Below are 23,604 nucleotides of genomic sequence, written 5' to 3'. Positions count from 1 at the left end.
TAGGATGAATGTCACACTTCATCCAACTGTATACTACTGGCACTCATTTGTAAAGCACCTAGGGGTTATGTACTCCAACTGTTTTTTTTTTTTTTTTACCACAAGAATCCCTTCCTCAACTCAAACAAAGTGGTTCATCAAAGAGCAACCATCATAATAAACATCAGATAAATACACCTGTGACAAGAAATAAGAAGCATAAATAATAAAAATAACTTAGTAACAATAATAAAGTAGTAATTAATAGTGTAATAATAATAGTACAAAAAACTCAATTACACAAGTGTAGCATGACAGTTGTGATGGCATTCTGTGAGGTGGATAGACTAGTTCATGACTTTTTATTAGTCCAGTATATTTAAATATGTTGGAAGCGAGTGGTGCTGATTTGTTGTTTGATTGAGTTTAATTGAGATAAATATCTCAATATATATATATATATATATATATATATATATATATATATATATATATATATATATATATATATATATATATATATATATATATATCAATGGCGGTTCTATTAGGGACTATTAGGGGCGATATGTAGTTATATCATTTTATTTCATTGCTAATTTTTGAGAATAGGCCCCAATGAAGACATTTTGATGGAATAGTTCATTTTGGAGGCATCTATACATAAAAGCAAATGTTAGTTTTCGGATTTAGGGTTACTATGAGTCTGTATTTGGTAGTATTGTTGATTTTGTCCACTTTATTTGTAGTTTTTAGTTAGAGTGGCAGTAAAAGAAGATATGACTAGACATTTTACAAATGTTCAGATCTAGAAGGAAAAATAAAGTGCAAACAAACAATGTTTAAACTTTAAATGAAAAACTCATCTTATTCCCATCTTATTGTCAGCATCATTTATATCACTGCTGTATTCTTCCTTGGCTCCTCAGGGATACTTGATTAAAACCTTTCATTATTAATTCACCAACAAAACAGAGAAAGTAGAGTAAAACTCTTCAAAAAGCTCGGCTCATGCTTAATCAATGTCCTCTTAATTTGAAGGTTTGATGTTCAGATCCTGCTCTTCTGTTAATCACAAACTGCTGTTTAACACCACCACCACCCACCACCACCACTCCAAGTTCTCTTTCTATCTGGCAATGTTGGCACTGCAAATTGAGGGAGGGAACCAGTGCAAAAAGTGGCATTAACAAGTGAAATTAAAAACCCATTCACTCTCCTCAGTCATCCATCTGGAGGCTGGCCAAAGGAGAAGCAGCTGTTGGGCTGGCAGTCGAGAAGAGAGACAGCCAGCAAACAAGACACACATCAAGAGAAAAGGAAAAGGACGATTCAGATAAAGCACAAGAGTTGAAAGAGACAGGACCGTTCACCTCTTTCTCTCCTGCTAAGAAATGGGCTCTTTTCAAAAGAAGCTACATAATAAAACTTGTTCTGCACCCACAAATGTCTTATATATTCAATTGCTTTAATGCTTTGTCTCCAAAATATTATGACTGACTTTGCAGCTTATCTGCAAGGAGCTCATGCTGATAACATCCCAGCTCATTTACTTGGTTTCCCATTTACAAAACAATACGTACTGACTAATGTTCAAGGTGCAAAAAAAAGGTAGTTTAGGAACAATGGGGGGGACATCATGTTAAGGTAGTCAGTCATACTCTTTGTCGCAATAAAAACAGAGAAGTCTGATGTAATCTCTTATTCTCTTTATGTTCGTGTTCATGCATGGGTCACTGTAGCACTATTTCTAGGACAATGGTGGAGAGAGTCTGAGCAATTTACAATTTAAATTCATGCTAGCATCCACCTCAATGCTAAAGATTGGTATTGTGAAATCTTATTTTGTGTTTCTAGAATTTAATTTCAATATTGAGCTGTGCTCACTGACTTGCCGTATTGCCCACCATGACCTAAAACTGTCATTGCATAAGGATACCTTCCTCAGTATAGAATGTATAGCAAAACTGCAAACGGTGACACATAAATGTGAGGTTTAGTCAAACAAGGAGGACCCAAAGATAGCCAGACACAAATAGATCAGTGTATAAAATATGTAATGGAGATAAAGTTGAAAACAGGCAAAAGGGTAAATGCAGTGAGAGAGCTTGTAGAGAGTCCTCCGGCTCGCTCGATGGCACAGTTGCCCAGATCCACAGAGTAGATAAAGACGAGTTTAAGTGGATTTACAGGTAAGTAGTTAAATGAGGAGGTGAGGCTTACTTGCTTACAAGGTATCACAGGGCTGGGTCTGTAAGGTGTGTGTTCGCATGTACAAGGGGAGGAGAATAATGGAATAACCAGGATAATGTCAGAGCAAGATGGCCTCCCTCAGTGTAGGATTTCTCCATGTGGCTTGTCAAAAAGGGATGAGTGACAGGAAGGCGCAGGACAGCCAATAAGTGGTTGGAGAAGAGTCAGTTGGAAAAAGCTCAGTCTCACGGAATCCAAATTTAGTCACAGTGTCCAAAATCCTTAACACACAGAGTTAGTCCAAAATATCCAGAGTGATTCATAATACCAATCCAATAATCCAGGATATTAACAAGGTCCAAACCAAATATCAAAGAGTTTAACAGAATCTAAATGTCAATTTCCAGAAATATAATTCTCAAAAAGTCAGAGGCAAAGGTTTCCAATGAGGGTCAGAGGCAGAGTTCAGAGTCCAAGTATACAGAATTAGTGTAACAGGGATTCGGGTAGTCAGATCAAAATTCACTGAACCAGGGGTTTAGGCATAGCAGGCAGGTCAGCAGGCAGAATAAAGTCAATATCTTCAGGCAACACGGTTAGAAAAGGCTGGAGAGTTGCTGTAGAGGAGCAGACAGTGAGAAGTAAGGACTACAAAATAAATATTATGTATTAATATTGTATTGTTAACATTATGTATTATTATGTTTTTAAATAGTCTGGACATGTTCAGAGGAGAGACTGTGAAAATATCTGTAGAAGGATGCTTAGGCTGGAGCTGCCAGGCAGGAGGTCTAGAGCAAGACCAAAGAGGAGATTTATGGATGTAGTGAGAGAGGACATGAAGTTAGTTGGTGTGAGAGAAGAGAATCCAGAGGACAGGGTTAGATGAAGGCAGATGATTCGCTGTGGCTAACAGCCAAAAGGAAAAGAAGAAAGAAGCAGTAGTCGTTTTAAGTAGTCGTTTTTGATTCTGCACCTGCTTATTTTTGTGATGGCACCACAGAGACAACAATGTCCCTGTCCTTGTTATCTGCAGTGGTAAGAGCTCTTGGCTAAGATTGCTTCTGGTGTCTCATCATGTAATGTGACAGCTCTCTATCCACCTGTTGTCTCTGCTAGTTGCTTGTCATTTTCAAAGTCCTCTGAACTGTAAGTATGGACTAACTAAAATAATCTCCTTTGCCAGTTGGTTGCTTGATAAATACATCGCAGGCACACTGACAAACCCAGAGATGATGCTGTCAGCTGAGAAGGCCCCATCTGGAATCGGCCATTGATTTTTAGTCATAATGATTTTTTATGAAAACAAGCCCTGTGTGCCAGCTCCTTTAGAACGGGGATCAAATTCCCTAATCTTTGTCCAAATCAAAGACTTCACACTTCAAAGTGACTGGATCAACAGAGATACTCCCGAAGCACCGATGCCAGAGCAGGAGAAAAAAATTGCTTTGCTCTCACTCTGCTGTCTAAATTCATTTTAACTCCCATCTTTCTTCTCCATTCTTTTCAGTGAGTTTTCTGCAGCATTGTCCTTCAGTACGTGTGTGCGTGTGTTTGTGTGTGTGTGCGCGTTGCGCTGTGCTGTGATGGACAGTCATAAGAGAGAGAACTTGGGGGCCAGGACAGATGGGTGGTGTGCAGAGGCAGGTTGGTGGTGAGGAAGGCAGGGGGTGAAGGGCTGGAGGCTGCGTGTGGTGCAGTTATCTCCTCTGTGCAGATGAGAACATGTCTTTGCCTGCAGGATGCTGCTCTTTCTCAGGACAAGCACAGCATACATTTGGTGAAAGGGATTATGGGCAAACTGTTCCCAGTCTCTGGCTTTCTGGAAATTGGGATCTGCACTTGGATGTCCTGTTTGTTGGCAATTCTTCAGGTATGTAATTAGTATCCTTAATGAGCATATTTAGGAGCTGTACAGTTCGTGCCAATTTCAAAAGCAAACCCTTTTATATACAGGTGATAAACTGAAATGGGAACTGAGACAAAATGTTTCACTATAACCCTTATTTTATTTTTTTACAGGATTGAGGTTATAGAGTTTGGTTTGTTCTTGCCATTTTCTGCATTTTGGACTTTTCATTCAGCCTGTTTTTCCTAAAGCCACAAAATCAAATAAAGTGAAATGAAAGGATCACTTCACACGATGGCCACTCCTTCACCTGGCTGATGATAATTCCTTGCTGTAAACAACAAAAGGTACCATTATCACCCCTAGCCAGAAACAGGATTAGACATGTCCTAATTTGCATGGCTCTCCACCCAACATATTAATAAGGACAAAAGGTGAGGTTAATTTATGGAAAGCTAGGCTGCTCCAATGCTCACTGCTTTGATGCTTAATCTGCTATTAACCCCCCAACATTAAGAATACACACATGAACACTTGTGTGCACAAACTTTCTCATCCACACACAGCTTGAAGAGCTGAGGGTTTCTGAGTCATGGGAGGCAGGTAGTGAAGCCAATATTACCCTTTTGGGAAATAAAGAAGGGCTGAGTTTGCAGAAGGAGTGAGATATGAATACTGTGAAGACATGCTGCAGAGCAACAACCCAATTGGACTCATGTTTGCTGCCATTGCTTTGTTTCCAGGCAATGGCAAGAGGCCTTTTATTGTAGCGGCAAACACACTTAAAGGAGAAACGTCTGGCCTTCAGAATGAAATGTTGTGGAGAAACATGTTCCATTACCAGGAGCATTTTCTCTTTTAGCAGCATATTTGATATGAACAGACTGCGTGTGTACTCACATGTCTGCAGTATGTGTGTTTTACAGTCAGTTAGTGTTAGGTTAAATAAAGCAATACAAGACAAACTTTGTAATCAAATCAGCTCTCTAACCAAAAAAGGTTATTTGCTTTTTATCATCACTTACCTGCAGTTGAGCATGACACTAATATGTCACATCTCCATGATCTCACATCTCTGTATATTTATGTAAGAGCTGTTTGCACTAATGAGTATATTCCTAGTCCATTTGCTTGAAGTACACCATGTTAAAATGAATATGGGCCATGATTGTGCCTTTCTGTTTATGTATAAATATATATATGTGTGAGTGTGAGTGTGTGTGTGTGCGTGTGCGTGCGTGTGTGTGTGAGTGACTTCATGCAGAGTGTTTTTCTCCATGAAGGATTCAGGATATGCAGAGATGAGCTCCATTGTTGGTATAAATTGCCTGGCCCAGGGATGCTGCCTCTCCACTGGGCATCTCCCCCCTTTTACTGATCAATCTAATCCTTAGCTATAATGAGTTTCTCTGTCGAGTGAGGGGTGGGCTGGGCCATGAAGTGTAGAGAAAAGCAAGTGTGAGGAGGTAAGGGATTCCAGCAGAGGTGGTGGTGATTAGGAAAGATGGACTAAGGAACTAAGACGTGCCTTTAATTTACAAGAGCTGAGTATTATAAGGTACAAAGTTATGAGTCTGGCAGCAGATTCATGAGGTGAACTGCAAAACATTTGGACTGTATGAATCTCATAATTAAGTTAATCTTGCTTAAAGTTGTTGAAGACATTTCACCATTTATCTGAAAGGCATCATCACTTCTAACTGACTGGCTTGGAGTGGCAGGCATACAAATTCTATGAGATCGTTGGGTTGTTGACACTTTGATGGTCACCTGTGGGTTGTTCTTCCGTTTGTGTGTGTGTCGTTGAAGTCGCATTAGTCGACTTTCGAATGAGGCAAAGAACTAACGGTAACAAAGGGCAACTGCTGCAGCGCTTCGAGTGGCACTTGAGTAAACCGGAAATACTGCAACAAACTAGTACATGTGTTCTGCCCCTGTATGAGACAAAGGAAAAGCAGAAAAGCTGGGACTGCAAACATTTGTTTGTCATTTCCACAACACTCCCTCTCACCACAGATGGTTTATTGCTACTTCTAGAGAATAGTTCTAATGATGATGTGCTGCTGTTGTTAATATTGTGGTCCCTCCTCAAACAATGATCGGCCGCCTAGCCAATCAGAGTGGTCTCTCTTACCAGTGTCTCTCTTCCCGAAAATTCACAACTGGTCCAAGCAGTGCCAGTGGTCAACTTTGTGTGACACAGCCTTTCAGATGCAGATGGCCTGCTTAGTTTTGTCTTCATGAGCTGGCTCTCATGGTCTGTGCCATGTGTTGTGAAGTTGTAGTTTGGTTTCACCAGTGTACCAATCTGTGCAGTCCTCTCTGCACTAGCCTGCATTAAATACACTGCTCTATTTATGTTTTTATCTTTGGGGTACAAAAGCTTCTGCTTCGGTTTATTACCAGGTTTGAAATGTACAGGGTGTGTTTATTGAATATCCTATTAATTTTTTCCAATATCCCAGCAGCATGTGGTATACCAATGTTGTACCATTTCCTGTGTGTTCTGTTCTCTGTATGTTGCGGGAGTGCTCCTATTGGATCTTTTTGTGGGTTTGGGATGAAACAATGAAAGCCAATGGTGCTTCTCTCTTGCAGATTCCAGAGAGAAAAAGAGATGAATAGCAAAACTGAGAGGCTGAGACAGAACAGTGAAGTGCCCGTGGTTCACAGACTGACACTCCATCATCTTCCACGGAGTCTGCACCCTGCACATCAAGGTGCAGGATTTTTCACTACATAAAAAGGCTTTAGAAGAGCAATAAGTCACACAGAGCCAACTTTTCTGTGAATATACAGTATATAACCCCTCTCTAAACCTTCACATATCTTGTCCAACCACGCCTTTACACGTGTATGTCAGAATGCCGTCATCTCATCTCTTGCTTTCTATTAACTTTGAGACAAAAAGAAAAGGGTGAGTGGATTATAAAGTTCAAATAGGATGTACTGTTTAAGAACATTTACACCTGCAATAACAGGTCACTGTTTTTTATCTTGTAAGTGTTGGCTCTCTTTCACTCGTTACTGAAAACATGGCAGAGTTGTAGGTAACTGGAGCTGGCTTTGTCAGGGGTATTTTCACCAGATTTTTACTTGCTGTTGTGGCCCAGGCTATGTTACACTAATTGTCTGCTGCGGTGTTGATCCTGCTTTGATAAATTGCTAGCGCTATAGTATGTTTGTTTCTGTGGCTATCCCAGTAATCTCTCTATGAGTGTGTTGTTGTTGGCTTTTCCTCAGTTTAGCCTTGGTGGCTGCTGTTTCTGTTCAAGATTCAATTTGTGATAAGCATGAATTATTGGCATTTGTTAATCCTGTATCCTGCTGCTGGCTGCTCAGTATCCAATTATATTGCAGACTGTCTTCTGTTGCACCACCACCACCACCACCACCATGTGCCATCATTACAAGTGATTTGTAGTCACCTTTTCCTCTAATGGAAAGTGGACAAGTGGAACCAAACCAGAAAAATTTGCACCACAGCATAACAGTAAGGGTCAAGCACTCATAGTTAATCCTTTAAATGATCCACCCACTGTTTGTATCTGGAAATGCAACATATTTGTTGGTCCCTTTAGCAGTATTTTATTTTTGCTATGTTTAGATTGAGATCAGATGAAGCAGCAGATGACCTCAATGCACTGATAAAACCTTCATGTATAGATGTGGTGATTTTTATTTATTATCCACTGGCTTAACAAATGTGTTGTCTGCTGTCTAGAAGAGCTCTGTAAGGCAGCAACAAGCAGGAGAGGGCCTTCTGTTCCTCTGCTGATATGAAATCTACCTTCCACAACCCAAATCATCTTCTATCCTTGAAAAAGGATAATATGGAAAAGCCAAACTACCAGAGCTTCTTTGCTGTTTGGCTGCATAAACCATTGAGACATTGAACAGGGATTCTCTCCGCTAGTCACGTAGCTATCAAGTGCTTACCAGGAACCAATTTGGACAACATCATCTCATCAAGAACCGAGTCAGGGGAAGTAGGTACTAAGAGACATCATCCCTTCTCAAATTCTGGTGTTATTCAAGTTGTTATTCATATCAACAATATTTCAGCTTGACTGGGAACTAATAAATAAAGGAACATTTAAATTTAGTGTTCTTATACCAAAGCAAATCACAGAGGGTTCAGTCACATTTAGGCTCTTCACTCTTGTAAGTGGCCCAACTTCAACCAGTTTGCGTATATACAGAATGTTGACTGCTGAACTTTAGTATTTTAGAGGCACATATGCTTGACACAAATATGACAATTTGTCTTCAATCATGATGTCACTGTGTATAAGAACTCTCACTTCACTATTCCACCTATATATTGACACCTGTGATTAAATTGTATGCTGGAGATGTAGCTGCAAAGTACATGCAAATGATTTTGTCCCTCGTCGACTCGTTGGGACGGTCCCATAACATCGCAATCTTCCAATCTTTGTCATTTTTTTTTCATTTTTTATTCAATCATAGATATATTATCAAATTACCTAGATTATGTATATTTATTTTATGGTGTATTGAGACTTGCTTAGGCCATGAGCAAGAAAATGGGATCAGCTCCAGCTCCCTGCAACCTTTTACTAGAAAAGAAATAATGGAGAGATGGATGGATAAGTTACCTCGGGCTTCCACTCACATTTTACTACTAAAACAGACCTCATAAAGAATGTGAATAATAAATTAGATAAAAAGGCAGATTTCAATCTATTTTATCGGATCACCTTAAAAAGTGGATTAGCATTAGAGACCTAGACAATTTTCCCTTGTGATTAGTGATGCTCCCTCTTCAGCAGCTCTGGCCTATGGCATTCCCGAAGGCACAACACACAATATAATTTAGAAGACATACAATCTTATGGGTGTTTTTTTTTTCTCTCTGTCAATTATTTTGAATGTTTGCGTGCTTTTTAGCGTCACTGGGTAGTATGACAATGAAATTACAGATGGTAACTGGAAAGACATATAAAAATTACTTTTTTGTCCCAGATACCATGTTAAAGACACTGAACCCCTAACAGCCCATTCCCCTCCCCAGCTGTGCAGTGCCGGTCCAAGCACGGTAGAAATTGGCGAGGGTTGCATCAGGAAGGGCATCCGGCGTAAAAAAAAAACTGTGCCAAATCAACATGCAGACAATGATCTGCTCTGGCGACCGTGAACTCACGGCATAATCCGAAAAGACAAAAATAAATAAATAACATGTTAAAGACATGGTGGGCCTGGCGGAAGGGTGCCTGGTGGCTCAGTGAGTATTGAGTATCAGTTGAGATGCAGAATATATATAAATAATTTGTATGTATAAAATGTCATTGAATCATTTCTAAAGAAGTTAAACAAAATAAAGACTTTACCTTTCAACAACACTAAAGCTTGATTGTGTGTGTGATTGATTAGCATAAATGTGAACCACAAAGACGGACAACATCTTTATTGGTATTTCCACATTAAAAGCTCATTAGTTTTACTAAATGTTAAAATGAGTTTTAATTTTGCACATGTCACAGCTTGACTTTACTCCTCTTCGTCACTCAGAGAAAAGCTGAGTATACATTGATTACACTGTGGCCATGTTGACATCCACCGTCTTGTTATTATGGCAGACAGCACAACAGAAAATCAATATGGTCTTTGTAGACTTAATAAAGGTAATTTCTCCATGGTCTTGCCTCATGTGGTGCCAAAGGTACCAGGTTTATTTCCCAACTTATATTTTTTCTCTCTGCTTTTGAATTTGATGCAAAAATGCAAGCAAGATTGATTTATGAGCCATTATAACTTTAAAAAGCAGACTGTAAAATAGAAAGGTGAGGACTTTATTTTAGGATTTGAAAGAAGCAGAAATTTTTCAATCAAATGCCTTGTATAGTACAGTGGGCAAGACTCTTTCAAGGGGCCTCATGGCACCCATTTTGGAAAAATGTTAATTATGAAGCTGAATAAGAACTGAACAGGAATTTCACAGTATTTTCTACACTTCTCTCACATATAATATTCATATTCAAGTTTCTCTGCAGAATGATATTATTTAAAGAATAAAACCCATGACTTGACTAGTATTATCTGTGCCCGATCTATAAATTTGACTGCTTGATGTATATCCAGCACATCACCATAATGTCATATCTGCTTTATTTTACATATTTTATAACATTTTGTTTACTTCAGTTGAGTACAACAAAGATAATACCACATTAACGCACATTTCATGTACATTTGTCTCAACATCTTTTTAAAACTTCAATACATGTTTTTTACACATTTGCATAAAGCATAGTCAAATTTACACTATACACAATTTCGAGACAATGTGGTTACAAACACTAATGATTTGCAAATCCTTAAAAATATTTTTGATTGTTAAAAGTACAAAGACATACTAAATGTTGAAACTGAGAGCTTTGATTGTTGTTGGAACCATATTCTCATTTTAAATGTGATGTCAGTAACACAATTCAAAAATGTTGGGATAGGTAGAAGTTTACCACTGTGTTGAATCATCTTTTCTTTTACAAACACTTTAACCTTGCGGGAACATGTTGTGTAACATACAGTCAACAACAGTATAAATCAGTCACAAAAACATAATTGCAGCAGATATAACCCAATTTCACTTTTAAGGCAACGCACAAGAAGAATAAAACCAATTCATTTGAAAAAGAGAAATGCATCCATAAATATAATTTCCTCTACGACTCATACAGCCCCATATTAGGACAGTACTACAAATATACAGTACATAAAAAATAAAAAAAAAACTGTACAATTTTGCTGAGAGGAGTAAGGGGGAACATAAATGACTTTTGCTCGATGAAGAAGAGGCTGGATGGGACACTCGGTAAAAAAGATTTTCTAAGCTGGTATGTAGCCTTTGGTGGGAGATAATTTTATAAATAGCAAACTGTGAGAGAGCTTGCCTTACAGCCATGCATCAGATCAAGGACATTTTCAGCCTGTACACTATTAATATCATTTCAGTGTGATTTAGTTTAGTTTGTAGTATATTTTTCTCTACTCTTGGACAAGTGGGTTACTCTGCTGTAGCAAGAGCACAACAGCCATGAGAAACTGTTCTCTCTGGCTCTGGTTGACAGACGATGCAGCAAAATTGCACAAAACTATCAAACAAAGCTTAGTATTGTCAGTATCATCCTGAATACTCACCAAAGTTTAAATGTTGTTCGATGTCTGATTGCAAACATCTAGGTCATCTAGTCTGTGCGGATATAAATGCCACAAGTGAGCCCAGGTGAGTTAACTGAGAAGACAGTGGCCTTGCTTTTGCCTGGGGCTTGTTGTCTGTGCATGTCAACCCGAGGCTTGCGTGTTTATCATCTCATCTCTTCACTCGTCTCCTGACACGTCTTTGGATTGAAAGCACTCCTTTATGAATTTTAATGTTCACTCCTGATCTTGACCCACCGACTAGACTGAAAATCTCAAATGCTAAAAAACTCTGACAGAGGTTTGTGAATGGTGGCATAGCAGAACAGACACATGGGAGCATGGGTCAGTGGTGTTCACTAAAAGTGAGGAGTGTAATGAATTATTTAATGGTAATTGAGGGAGAAAGTGGTGAATAAGGAGAAAGTCTAGACTCAAAAAAATTGTGATTAGGAGTTTCTTCGCTTCATAAGATAAATAAAAAAAGATTTTTTTCACACTATGTGAAGACTAAAAGGTCATTTTGGTTTGTTTCTTGAATAATGCAGCTTGTAAGAGGTAGCGTACAAGGTACACAATTCACTGTGTGTGTGTGTGTTTGTGTGAATACAAGGATGTAATGACCAATGGGAAGTAAATGGACAACCTGCATCTCTTCATAGAAAGCCAGAGTGACACAATGGCTTGCATGAACATAGATATCCCATCATGTACACCATATTTATTCAAGCTATCCTTCACACTCTTTTTCCCCTACTACCCTCTCCACTCTTCATTCCTGCCTCTTTCTCACACAAACAACACATGCACACACACAAAAACAGCCAATTTACGTGGATCACATGCCTGTCATGCCATTGAGAATCAGTAATGTGAGGCAAATCGACCTACTTTGTTTCATCAAAAAATGATGCTGAGCCAGTGGGCAGTCTAACCCAGCACCTCACTTCCTCCTGACTGCTGCCTTTTTGACTTTGATGGGTGCATTTACTCACCTTTAGTGTCTTTCTGCAGGCAAAGTTAAATCCCAGATCGACAGCAATGCAGCCGAGTACTGACTGTGAATACTGAAAGATGTCACTTATTGTATTTTTATGGCATTTGCTACATTGAAGCATCCGTTTTTCTTTTCATCATCATCCAGTTTTCTCATTTGTCTCTATAGATGTTTAGAGGTTGGTTAAACTCATAGTGCATACTAAGCGAACAAGGCCAAGCTACACCTGCATTTTTGTCTGAAAGCATGCGATCTTGTTTGTGTGCACGTATCATTGTGTGGTTGAGTGCTTCATGAGCGATTCTCTCGACAGGCTGGGTTATAATGAGATCCCTGGGGCTGAACGCAGGCTGCCTGTAAAACAACAGATGTGACTGGACTCATTCACTCTCCTTTCTCTTCCCAGTAGCTGACAGAGCTGTCACTCAGCGGGAAGCAGGGTGACTGACAGGTGAGGCGGGCTCCAGTGTGGGACAGGAGAGGGGTGAAATACTCTGAGGAAAGGAAAGGCAGTCACCGGAGCTGACACTTCATCCTTCAGCTTGGTGTTCTCTAAACATAATAGTTTGATGTCTAAAACCCAAATGTCACCTCCATGACACTTTAGATGGGATGATGATCATGATGCTACTGATGCTACACTTCAAAAGTAAACAAAATAATGTGACATTTAAGATACATTTGGGGACTTCCAAAAAGTGACAGACATAATTACACCAAAAATGTCCAGTTATTTATACTTTGTAGGAAAAATAATTCAGGATGTGATTTTTTTTACCTGACTTTATTCCCAAAAGAGAGCCAGGGGGGGAAGTGGAAGAAGCCCCTAGTCAAATGTTACTGCAGACTGCCAGAAACATCACAATAGAGGTTTTGTGTGGGGAAAAGAGCAAATGGAAGCGCACACACAAAAACATCCCTCTGCTTCTGGGCAGACAGCCACTGGCCCACCACAGCCTCATACTCAACAGACATATATTGTGCTTCCTCCAACAGGAACCTGCTGCAGAAACCTGTTACTGCACCGTGTGAAGGCCAAAACAAAATGTAACAATTAGCCAAATGTTGCATCTGTTTTTAAGTTCATATAAAATATCAAACAAATTACACATTGAGTCAGGAATTTCTAGGGTAAATAGGACACTACGTTTCCCACATATTACAAACTGTAATTATTTTGGTGATATTAACATACGGACAATGATCCGCTGTGGCGACACTGAACTCAAGGGTTAAGTCGAAAGGGAAAAAAAACAAAACAAATCCTTTCCAACGCCATCATCCAGTTAGGATTTTAATTTTTCCAGAACTTTGTTTCTGATCAAATACCTGATGTATGATGGTATGACCTGATGGAATTTGTGTTTAGTGCTAGTTAGTAAATGTTAGTGGGGAGGTTAACAAGGTCACCTTTTTTAAAATCGTTGTTTTGCCCCTCATTTACATAACAGGAATCTCAGAGAAAACCTTAACTCAACTCTGACCCTGCATTTGTTTACTAAACTGAAGGTACGTTAGTACTGGTCATCAGTCCGTAATGCAACAATTATGATCTGACAGTGGGTCTGAACTATATTAGGCAATGTAGCTTTGTACACTAGTTAATCCCCTGTGCTGCCTGGCTCCCTGGTTCTTTATAAGACAACATGTCATTAGCTAGATAATCAAGCTTGTTCCCATTATCGCTGCTCATTTTAATGAGCTGTGTACATCCACTACACAGCCTCCAGAGATGAACAGTCACACAACAAGACATGGATTTTGCCAGCATTCTTTAATGCTCTGTTAATGTATTTGAAAAATTCTTTTTAATGTGCTATCTTTGGGGCATGACAATTAACACTTTTAACATAGTTTTTCAGGCACTATTTGCAGACTGCTTTTTGTACAAACAAAAATAGCAATGCTAGATAACCATAACTGCTCCATTTCCTTTAAATCAGCACACACTGACTGGATATTTTGTAGGTGAAATATGCTGCGTTTCCATCATCAGAGAAGGCTATGATGCATGACCTGCTTGACTCACTTGATAAATGTTTTATCAAAAGCACACACAACCAGTCTAGGTGATGGCTGTGGACACAGAGAGATGTAAGCAGGGTGAGGAATGAGAGTGAACGCTGAATCTTAGAGCACAGCACTGATGTTCCAGATGGTGTCAGTGACAGGTGTGATCATCATTGGGACTTACTCTGCACTTGTGATACTCTGACTGCACAATGTGTGATATTTGCACTCAAATTACAGCTACGCATCACACTACCAAAGTGCCTTGAACATGAATGGCGTTTGAAATCTAAATGGTCCAAGAACACAACCATGTGCTTGGAGCTTGCTGTCCTGTCGATAAATTGAAAAAAAAATAAATAAATAAAAATACGCATCAAAAATGTTTCCAAAGCCTCAAACCTCTAAAATCAAACTTTAGACCAAAATAAAAGTGTTGACAAGTTTGAGTTGAGTTAAATATCAATGATTTACATTGTCTTTGTAAACGTAAGTACTTAATTCTGTTATCTTATTCAATTGCATAATAAAATTTAATGTAATTTATTAAAATATTATATCATTGGAGAAAAGTTGAGTTCAAGGATATCATTATTCAAATGTAATACAGAATTTAAAGTTAGCTTTAAATTTAAAAACAAGCCAAACTTAATTTCTTCTAGGCAGACGTGACAACTCTGGTCAGAAACCAAGAATGCAGCCTTCTGATTAGTGCCACTAGTTGATGTGCTTTTGTAACATTTGATTTTGGTTTTAGTTTTGCCCTTTCAAACATGCATGTTGTGTAAAACTGGATTGTAAAATGTTGATTTTGTCATTTCAGAAAGTACACAAAATAACATTTGCAGCCCTTAATTTTCATATATTGCTTAGTGTACACTTACGATACATATACTGTTTTATTCTGAATTAGCAGGGAAGAAATTGGACTCTAAGTAACATTGAAAAAAATCATAAATCTTCCATGTATCGTACTGTGTGCAAAAGTTGTAATAGTTTTAACACTCTAAGGTGGGAAACAAAGATTTCCAAAGCATCACATTTGATTGTGTTTTTTTTTTCTATATCTGAAAATGATGTGCCTGTGTGGGTATGACTCACTGTGGGGCGTTTTCAAAAATCTCTGCGACTCTGTCAAAATAATTGTTTAGATTATCTTCTCTTGGTGGCAGTTGAGCAGCTACAGCAATGGATTTGAGGGGACATTCTTCCAGAAGACTCCTTCATCACTCTTAACTTACCTCCCAAGTACCATCATTTTCTCTGTCTCTCTCTCTTTCATTCTCTCTCTTCTGGGCACAAAAGCATTTTGTTTTACTGTGCTCTGTCTTCTTTGTTCCTCTCCTCAGTGTTTAAGTTCCCTCACTGGTACATGATGCAGTTGATGTGTCAACTGCCATGATCTCAGTTTCTACAGGCTTAATGGATCTTTAATGGATGAAGATGGAGAGAGGGAGAGAAAAGGTGAGAGCAGTAAAGAGAAGATGCAGTCAAAAATAAGGTGCAAGTGTTGTCCATTTGCTTTAAATAGAAATTACAGCTGTCAACAACTGAACTCAAGTGATATTAACATTTGGTTTAGCGAAATATGTTCTCTGGCCTAAAATATAGCTGCTGTTTTCACTGCATCTTCATCCTCAACACACATTGTAATTGGCATTAATTCAGTGTTAGCAAGCTGTGAAAATGTAATTTCCAGTTCAAGAGCTCCAGTTGGAGCTTAGCTGAAGTGGAGAGCATTACACTGTCTGTGCAATTGGTTTTGCCTGTCTGAGATTGCCCCGGCTTCTCTGCTGAGAGGGACGGGTTAATAGATCAACAGTGGAGGAGGATGAGAGAGCAAAACAGGCAGAGAGAAAAGAAAAGAGCAGGACTGTGGTTATTTAGAGCTAAAAGGAGGAGAGAGGCGTGTGGAGGTGTGAGGGGGAGTGAGTGATTGGCTTGATTTCCCCTGTGTGTCTGTCATCACTGGGGAGCCGATCTGCCTCCATCAGCCAGCCAGGAGCTCTGCACTGCAGCTCCTAATACCGCTCCTGCCTACATCACTGGTTTTTTTTGCAGGGAGGTGCTATGGTTTGATGATCAGACATATTGGTCATCATTGCCTCTTTGCAGGAAATGAGTGAACAGCAGGAAAAGACAATTTCTTATTTGGGCTCACTCTCCGTTCTCTCCTATAAATACGTTGTGGAGATTCACCACATTGTGTTTATTCAAGCTGAAAATCTTATATTAGGCATTTACTTTCTGGATGATTGTTGGCCATTTTCTGTCTTTCTTTGCTTTTGTTTCTTTGTTCTTTCTGCTGTGTGATTAATTTTGAATGTGTGTGTGTGTGTGTGTGTGTGTGTGTGTGTGTGTGCGTGTGTGTGTGCATGTGTCTGTGCGTGTGTGTGTTTCTTGTCTGTCAGCTGCTTTGCACTGCTGTGATTTAACGTTTTGTGGGATTTGTTCTGTTTATTGGCTGTCTGGTTCCTCCCCAAACCATTTGGCTCCACCACTAGCCTGTGTGATAGTTGGACGTCTCTCAGGACTCCTTGCAGCTAACTGGGCAACGTTGGCACGTCTTCGTGTTTATGAGACAGCGGGCATGTGTTTGGTCCCACCTGGCAGGGGGAGATAAATAGTGGGGGGGGCTTTAAGGAGTGTGAATGAGAGGCCTGTTGTGACACTGTGGGGAGCGGGTGGGCATATTGGAGAGCAGCAGGTGCTCAGCCAATCTGGGAGGTGGCCTGAGCCCCCAAAACAACCACCTCAAAGGAGGGAGAGCCCCTGATTGGCTCCTGATCAAAACTGACAAGGGCAGTGACCACGCTGCTTTGCCAAAGACCCAGTCTGTGTGCACCTGGCCTGGAGTCACATGACCGGAGATGTCTCAGACAGACCCTGTGTGTGGCATTTGTGTGTAACTGCTTTGAAGTCCTTGCTTCTGGCTTGGTTGTGTTGTGACCACATGGGGAGTGGAGGCCCAGCTCTTCCTCTCAGGAGAGCTAAGGGGGAGTGGCTTTGTCTGTTTGCCAGTGACCATAGATGTGGCTGCTTTTCAGTGAAACCTCTTTGTTTTTCTGCTAATTTGATTTTATTCTCACATCTCTCATTTCCAAAGGGGGGCTCAGTCAGTCTTCAGCCTTTTGCTATTAGAATACCAATCAGACACCCACCAGTACTCACTAAACCCTTGACTAACTCTGAGCCAAGAGTGTCCGCCTCCTCATCTTGTGTCTTTCGAGTGTATTCATGTAGAGCTTGTAGAGCCATCTGGAGTGAAGTATGGCTGCTACTGCTGTTGTCCGAATGTCCAAATCACAACACTGTCTCATTTGTCAGGAATGTACAGTGCCAATTCTACTAAATATATATTTAATAGACATTTAACCCCACATCTCCTGTATAGGTTTTTGAGGAAACTTTTGGAGCTAGCACTGGATCAGTTATCATGTTTTGTCTTTAATATTGAGATAGGTTATGCTTTTTCTTGCTTCCCTTCAATTTTTATCCTTGATTCTGAATGCCCTCTAACTCCAGAAGACTGTGACACAGGAAGAAAAAAATACCCAGAGGAAATATCACCCCCCCACACCCACACACCTGAGTGCCCCCAACTCTCATCTACAGCAAAGAAATATTACTGCTAATGCTTCATTATCCCCAGCCTAAGCAATAAAACCTAGAGGAAAATGAAGAGAGATAAGAGCAGGAGAGAGGACAGAAGACTGAATGGGACAGTCTATAGTTGTAAAATTGTTTTTCTGTGTCAGTACAAAAGGAAAATTGATTGGAGATACAGTATTGATGTTGAGCTCAGGGCTCACTTGTAACATTGCTGCTTTGTCATCTTTTTCCTTCTCTGTCTGAATTATGATTTGAAGAAGTGTGGGGATGTGTGGCTGCCGATTTTCTGTTATGCAAACTGAATTTCCTTTTTTTTAAAAAAGACATCATAAGATTATCAACACTAGACGTGGACTGCGTTAGATTGCATGACATATCAAGAAAATTTGCAGTGTCATTAAGATATTCACTGAGTAAACTACTGTTGATCCTCTTTTGTGAAGTTTTAAACATATTTTATGTGGACATGTGTGTGTTTGGGCTGGTGAGGCATTGAGCAGATGGCAGAAGGACATCCCTGTGTCAGAACTCAGCACTTTGCCCATCACTCACCTCTGTAAATAATTAGTGTAGAAGCTGTGAATGACAGGGATGTACTCTGTATGTGTATGTTATTTGTCTCTTCAGAGGGGTGTTACTATTTAGGATCAGAGGCTAAGATGCCAAATATTTAATGATGAAATAATATACATTTATATCTATATTTCAACACCCGCTCAAAGCAAAACAATAAAGAAGTCCCTATGGGCAAAGTCTAGATAAAGAATTTTGGATTCCAAACAATGGGAACAACAGCTCTTGGATCCAAATTTTTTTATTAAAATTTTTTGTCCTTTTGGCTTTTCCTGTGAGTTCAGGGTCGCCACAGCGGATCATTGTCCGCATGTTGATTTGGCAGTTTTTACACCGGTTGCCCTTCCTGACGCAACCCTCCCCAATTTCTACCACGCTTGGTCTGGCACTGCACGGCTGGGGATGGGAATGAGCTGTTGGATGTTCAGTGTCTTGCCCGGAGACACTTCGGCATAGGGATTGAACCCCTGACCGTCCAGGCTTAAAAGCTTTGTGAACTGCCCTATCTGAAGTTCATGCAAGTCTTTTGCACCTGAACTTTGTACTGACATAAATACAGCAGTGATTTTTTTATCATGCAGTAATGTGACATTTTATCCCCACACTATGTTGCACTGACTATTGAATTTAGTTTGAATGTAAAATTCCTAAAACATTTTATCAGCAACTAATTGCACCATTAAAACTTAACACATATTAGGTGATACAGACTTTTTTTCAAAAAAGAAAGAAAGAACAACTTCTAGTTGCTGGGAAACATCTATAGCACTGTTGCATTAATAACAGTCAAGCATTTAATGTAACAGAATTAAATAAAAATGACAGTTTTTGAAATAGGGAAATAAGCATAAGAAGGATTTTCAGTATGACTTAAAATAAAGTTATATTGTATTGTATTGTATTGTATTGTATCATACTGTATTGTTTTAGAAAAGTATTATTCAGCTTCAGCTCATTCGGAAATTCAGATTATGCTAATCCAATTGATGTTACGTACTCATTTAACTGTAACTAGTAAAATCAAATTTTATTTGTAAAACTAATAACTGGTGACCTGTCCAAGGTGTACCCTGCCTCTCACCCTAATGACAGCTAGGATATGCTCTGGCGCCCCTGTGGTTACAGATAATGGATTGATGGATGGACATTGATGGATGGACATTGATGGATGGACATATGCATCATCATTGGCAAACAGCTTTTATCAAGTTTTGGAAAAACATTGTACTAATATGTTATCTCTTTGATGTACTGTTTTACAGTAAATGTCAGCATTACATTGTGTATCTCTGCTCAACTTTTTTTGTCTGTTTATTTGTCTTTAATAACCTTCTTTCATCCCCACCTATCACATTTCATAGGTTATTCTGTAAATAACCATGTTTATTCACAATTGCTCTCATGCTCTCATCCCCCGGAGGCAGACCTAAGTTAAGCTGTCTTATCTTAAATAATTACCTTCATCTTACAGTGCTGTCATTACTGACACCCACACGTGTTATACTGTAGTCAGGCTACATAATGTTCTTTTTTTCGCATAAATTGCATGTGAACAAGTACTAGGTCACATAACCTAGCACACACATACAGAAAAAAAGCATTTAAAAGCACACACCTAGCACTACACATACTGTAAGCACAGACACAAGTAATTAAGTCTGACAATCTGAAATTAAATCACAAACGCAGGCTAATTTCCTTGGTGATGGCACGTTGAACACATCTCTCCTTGTAACTGGCCATTTAGAGTGAGTCTGTGTCATTGTCTTAGAAAAGAAGTAATCAGTGGTAAAGAGATAAAGACTGAATTATAGGAGAATAGCAGCTGAAAAAAAAGAGAGAATGAGAGACTGGCAGAGGGCTTTTATGAATGCAAGCACTAGATGTATACATTTATAATCTGCTTAATTTTACATGCTGTTTAAACAGGCAATCCATTTTAAATATTTCCATTTCCCTTGGCAAGCACTTTCTGTACTGAGGTAAGAGAGCTCTTTCCTCACTGTCATTTCTGTCTGGTTCAGACACTGAGGACAGCTGGAGGCACTAAAGCTATTAATGTCATAGTGAAGTTATGTCAATCATCCACACATCTGTACTTGAAAGCATTACACTGAAATCAAGACACATTATTTCTGTGTAGTTCTGCTCCTAGAAGGGGTACAGTAATTTCTTTATTAAATTTACAGTACATTTAAAACAATAACCTGTTTTTTTTATAAATTCTCTGTTACCTCTGTCATGCGTTTTACACCACGTATTGCAACATACTGTATGCAAATATCACAACACTTCTGATTTGGAAAGAAAAGCAGCATCAACATAAAGTGCCAGCATTAAAATTCTTTTTAGTGCTTTATTTTTCAACATGTGTACAGTAGCTGTCAGTTGGCAAATATTGGATTAAAAAAAGCATTAAATGAAGAAAAATGTCGTTCATTTCGTGAAAGTGATGACAAAACACTTTCATTTTACCCACAGAGAATATCAAGTGAAAAGCATTCAGCGGTCTTCAGTATATTTTCCAGAACTGTGTTAAATATTGTTTAACAAAAACCCCCAACCTGTACAAGAAAACCATATGAGAAGTAATGATTTGTGGGAAATTGAAAACAAAAATGCAGCAAGGGAAATAAACCACCAGCTACAAAATCATGACTATTTCTTCCAGCCGACCTGCTGTCAGCTGTATTCCTGCACCTCTAACAAAATTACACATCCCCAAAGCTGCTGGCTTTAGCTAAGTCAACAAACCTAAACATGCACTTGTTTTTGCTGAAGGAAAGAGATGTGAGATGTGTTTAGGCGTCGTGGCTTCAGTGGAATGCACTGGTTGTTCGGCTACTGTAACTTTCCTCCTGTGTGCCAGAACCTGTCCCTGGCTCCAGGCCTGCCCCAGGGGTGAACGACTTATTTATAAGCCAGAATTTAATTCTGGTGCTGGATACTTACTCATATCCAACCTGGTTGGTTTCTGGCTTGTATGAATTATTTATTAGAAAAGCCACCAGCTTGTATGTTACAGGAATTTGAACAGAGAAAACAAACTTGACCCGCTTGATTCAGTTGTGTTGCCCTCTAACAGTGTGAGGAGTCTAAAAAGGACAAGAAGTTAGGGAGAGTAAAGGTGATAATATATGGGATCCACTTAAATAAATATGTAAGGAGTAGGTCCATCATTTGCCTTCAGATAGCTTCGGTTCTCTGTGGAGTGATTCCTCTTCCCCTTCTGAGCTAGAAAATACCTTTTTTAGCTTGAGGCTAAAATTGCATAGGCCTACAGCACACATAATCATACATGAATGACTCACACACAGTATTCTACTTGAGCTATTAAAATATGTAGATCAAGCTACTCTAGTCTATGTATAAACTACTTAATTTTTTATATGCAAGAAATAAATCAGTCAACCTAATTTTGCAATTACAGACAACAGAATTCTTATTAATGCAATCTATTCAATTTTAAGAGTTAGAAATGTCTACTAATTTTTTGTCCTGTTACACAGAATTCAAAACTCCAAAACTCAATGGCTGTAGTTGACCGATGAAGAAAAACCATTCTGTTCGGTTAGATGAATATTTATGAGCAATTATATTGAAAAAAATAAATATAACCTAAAAAAATTGCCTGGCATTATTTAAGTACATTGTGTTAAAGAAAAAATACCATCTATAATAAAAACTGACAGTCGACAATGCAAGTGTCTAAAAGTATAAACACCTTTCTGGATTGAGTTCCACTATGTGATTGTCTTGTAGTTGAAGGTCCACCTGCCAATCTGTGTTATTGTCTGTGTACTTTGTAATGATCTGTATATCTATATTTTCTATTTTTATGTCTCTTAACAGAAATACTAATCTCTTCTGAAAATGTAAAGGGTATAAGCATAACACATTTGTGCAAGGTACGCATACTGTATAACTGATTGCTTTTTATGGCTAAAAACACATTCAATTAAATATTTTATGGTCAATTAAATCCCAAACATCTGTGATATCAATAAAAGAGACAGTTAGGTAGTTAGTTGCTCAACTCTCAAGGGTCTTTAATGGTGATTTTTGCACCACATATGCTAAGATGAGTTTATTTTCATTTTCTATTGATTTTTCAAAAATTATTCTTGTGATATAAGATAGTTATTTGAGGTCTAGTTATTATGATAATAACTAGGCCTCAAATCTTGTGCTGTATGTGTATTATGAAAATTGGTTCAGTTACAGCTGCCAAAAAGTAAGTAAAATTCAGGTGAGGAAATAAATTTCAGCGTTTCTTAGCTGTGGCCAGCATTGTTTCCGGGTGATGGGTTTGCGTGGTGCTAAAGTCAGTCAGCAGGGGAGGCAGTGATTTATATGCTGTGCAGAAGGGAGGCTACATATCTTGCTGACACAACTCAAATCATTAACAGGAGTTATGCCCTCACAAAAATGCAATACTATCTCTGAAAGTCGACCAAAACAGGACATAAAGTACATTTTAGTTATTACCTCTCACTTGTCACACATACATTTACACAAAAAGCCTCCAGACCAGCCCTTGTTCACTTGCTGTTTGTTCATTTGTTACTCTTTGTCCATCAAGAAATGTATGCATTGCCACAGACCCTAAATAAAGATGGACACATACAGCAAAGGCATAGCTGCACACGTGCACATGCCATGCGAAACAAAAAAACAAACTAGAAAACACTGTAAATACTGTAGTCATATTTCAGAACACACACAAGTAAATAAAGTCCTTCCAGTTTAAAACATCTAGCAGCAAACCTATCTAAAGTTTGCTTTAAAGAAATACACAAGGTAGTTTTTATTTATTAGCCAATTGTTTCCTAACAATATGTTTCTTTTCAATTAATGTGGTCTCCTTATCCTATGAGAATGTCGATATCTCCATGGTTTCCCTCCTCTAAATTACCAATTGCAAGTCAAAGCCAGCCGGCTTTACTGTATATAGTGCCTATTTAACTGCAGAGGCAGTGTATAACAACCCACTCTGTAGAAGCAGTCCACATGACAAAGTTGCCATTCTGTTTCTAGCCCAGCCCTCAGAGTTTGAAAAGGACTTAGTGCCAACTTGGTGATATGCCATTAAAATCTGGCAAAGAAGGCTTAGCTGGGCTTGGACTTTGGCCAATATATGCTACTCTTATGAATTACACATGTTCACAGTATTTGCAAGGCCAAAGCAAAGTTTAGTAGAATATGGGCTAAAGAAACAAGTAAGTGT

Source organism: Channa argus, chromosome 15 (genome assembly GCF_033026475.1).
Source record: "Channa argus isolate prfri chromosome 15, Channa argus male v1.0, whole genome shotgun sequence".
In the NCBI taxonomy this organism is placed as follows: domain Eukaryota; kingdom Metazoa; phylum Chordata; class Actinopteri; order Anabantiformes; family Channidae; genus Channa; species Channa argus.
This window is presented reverse-complemented; position numbering follows the sequence as displayed.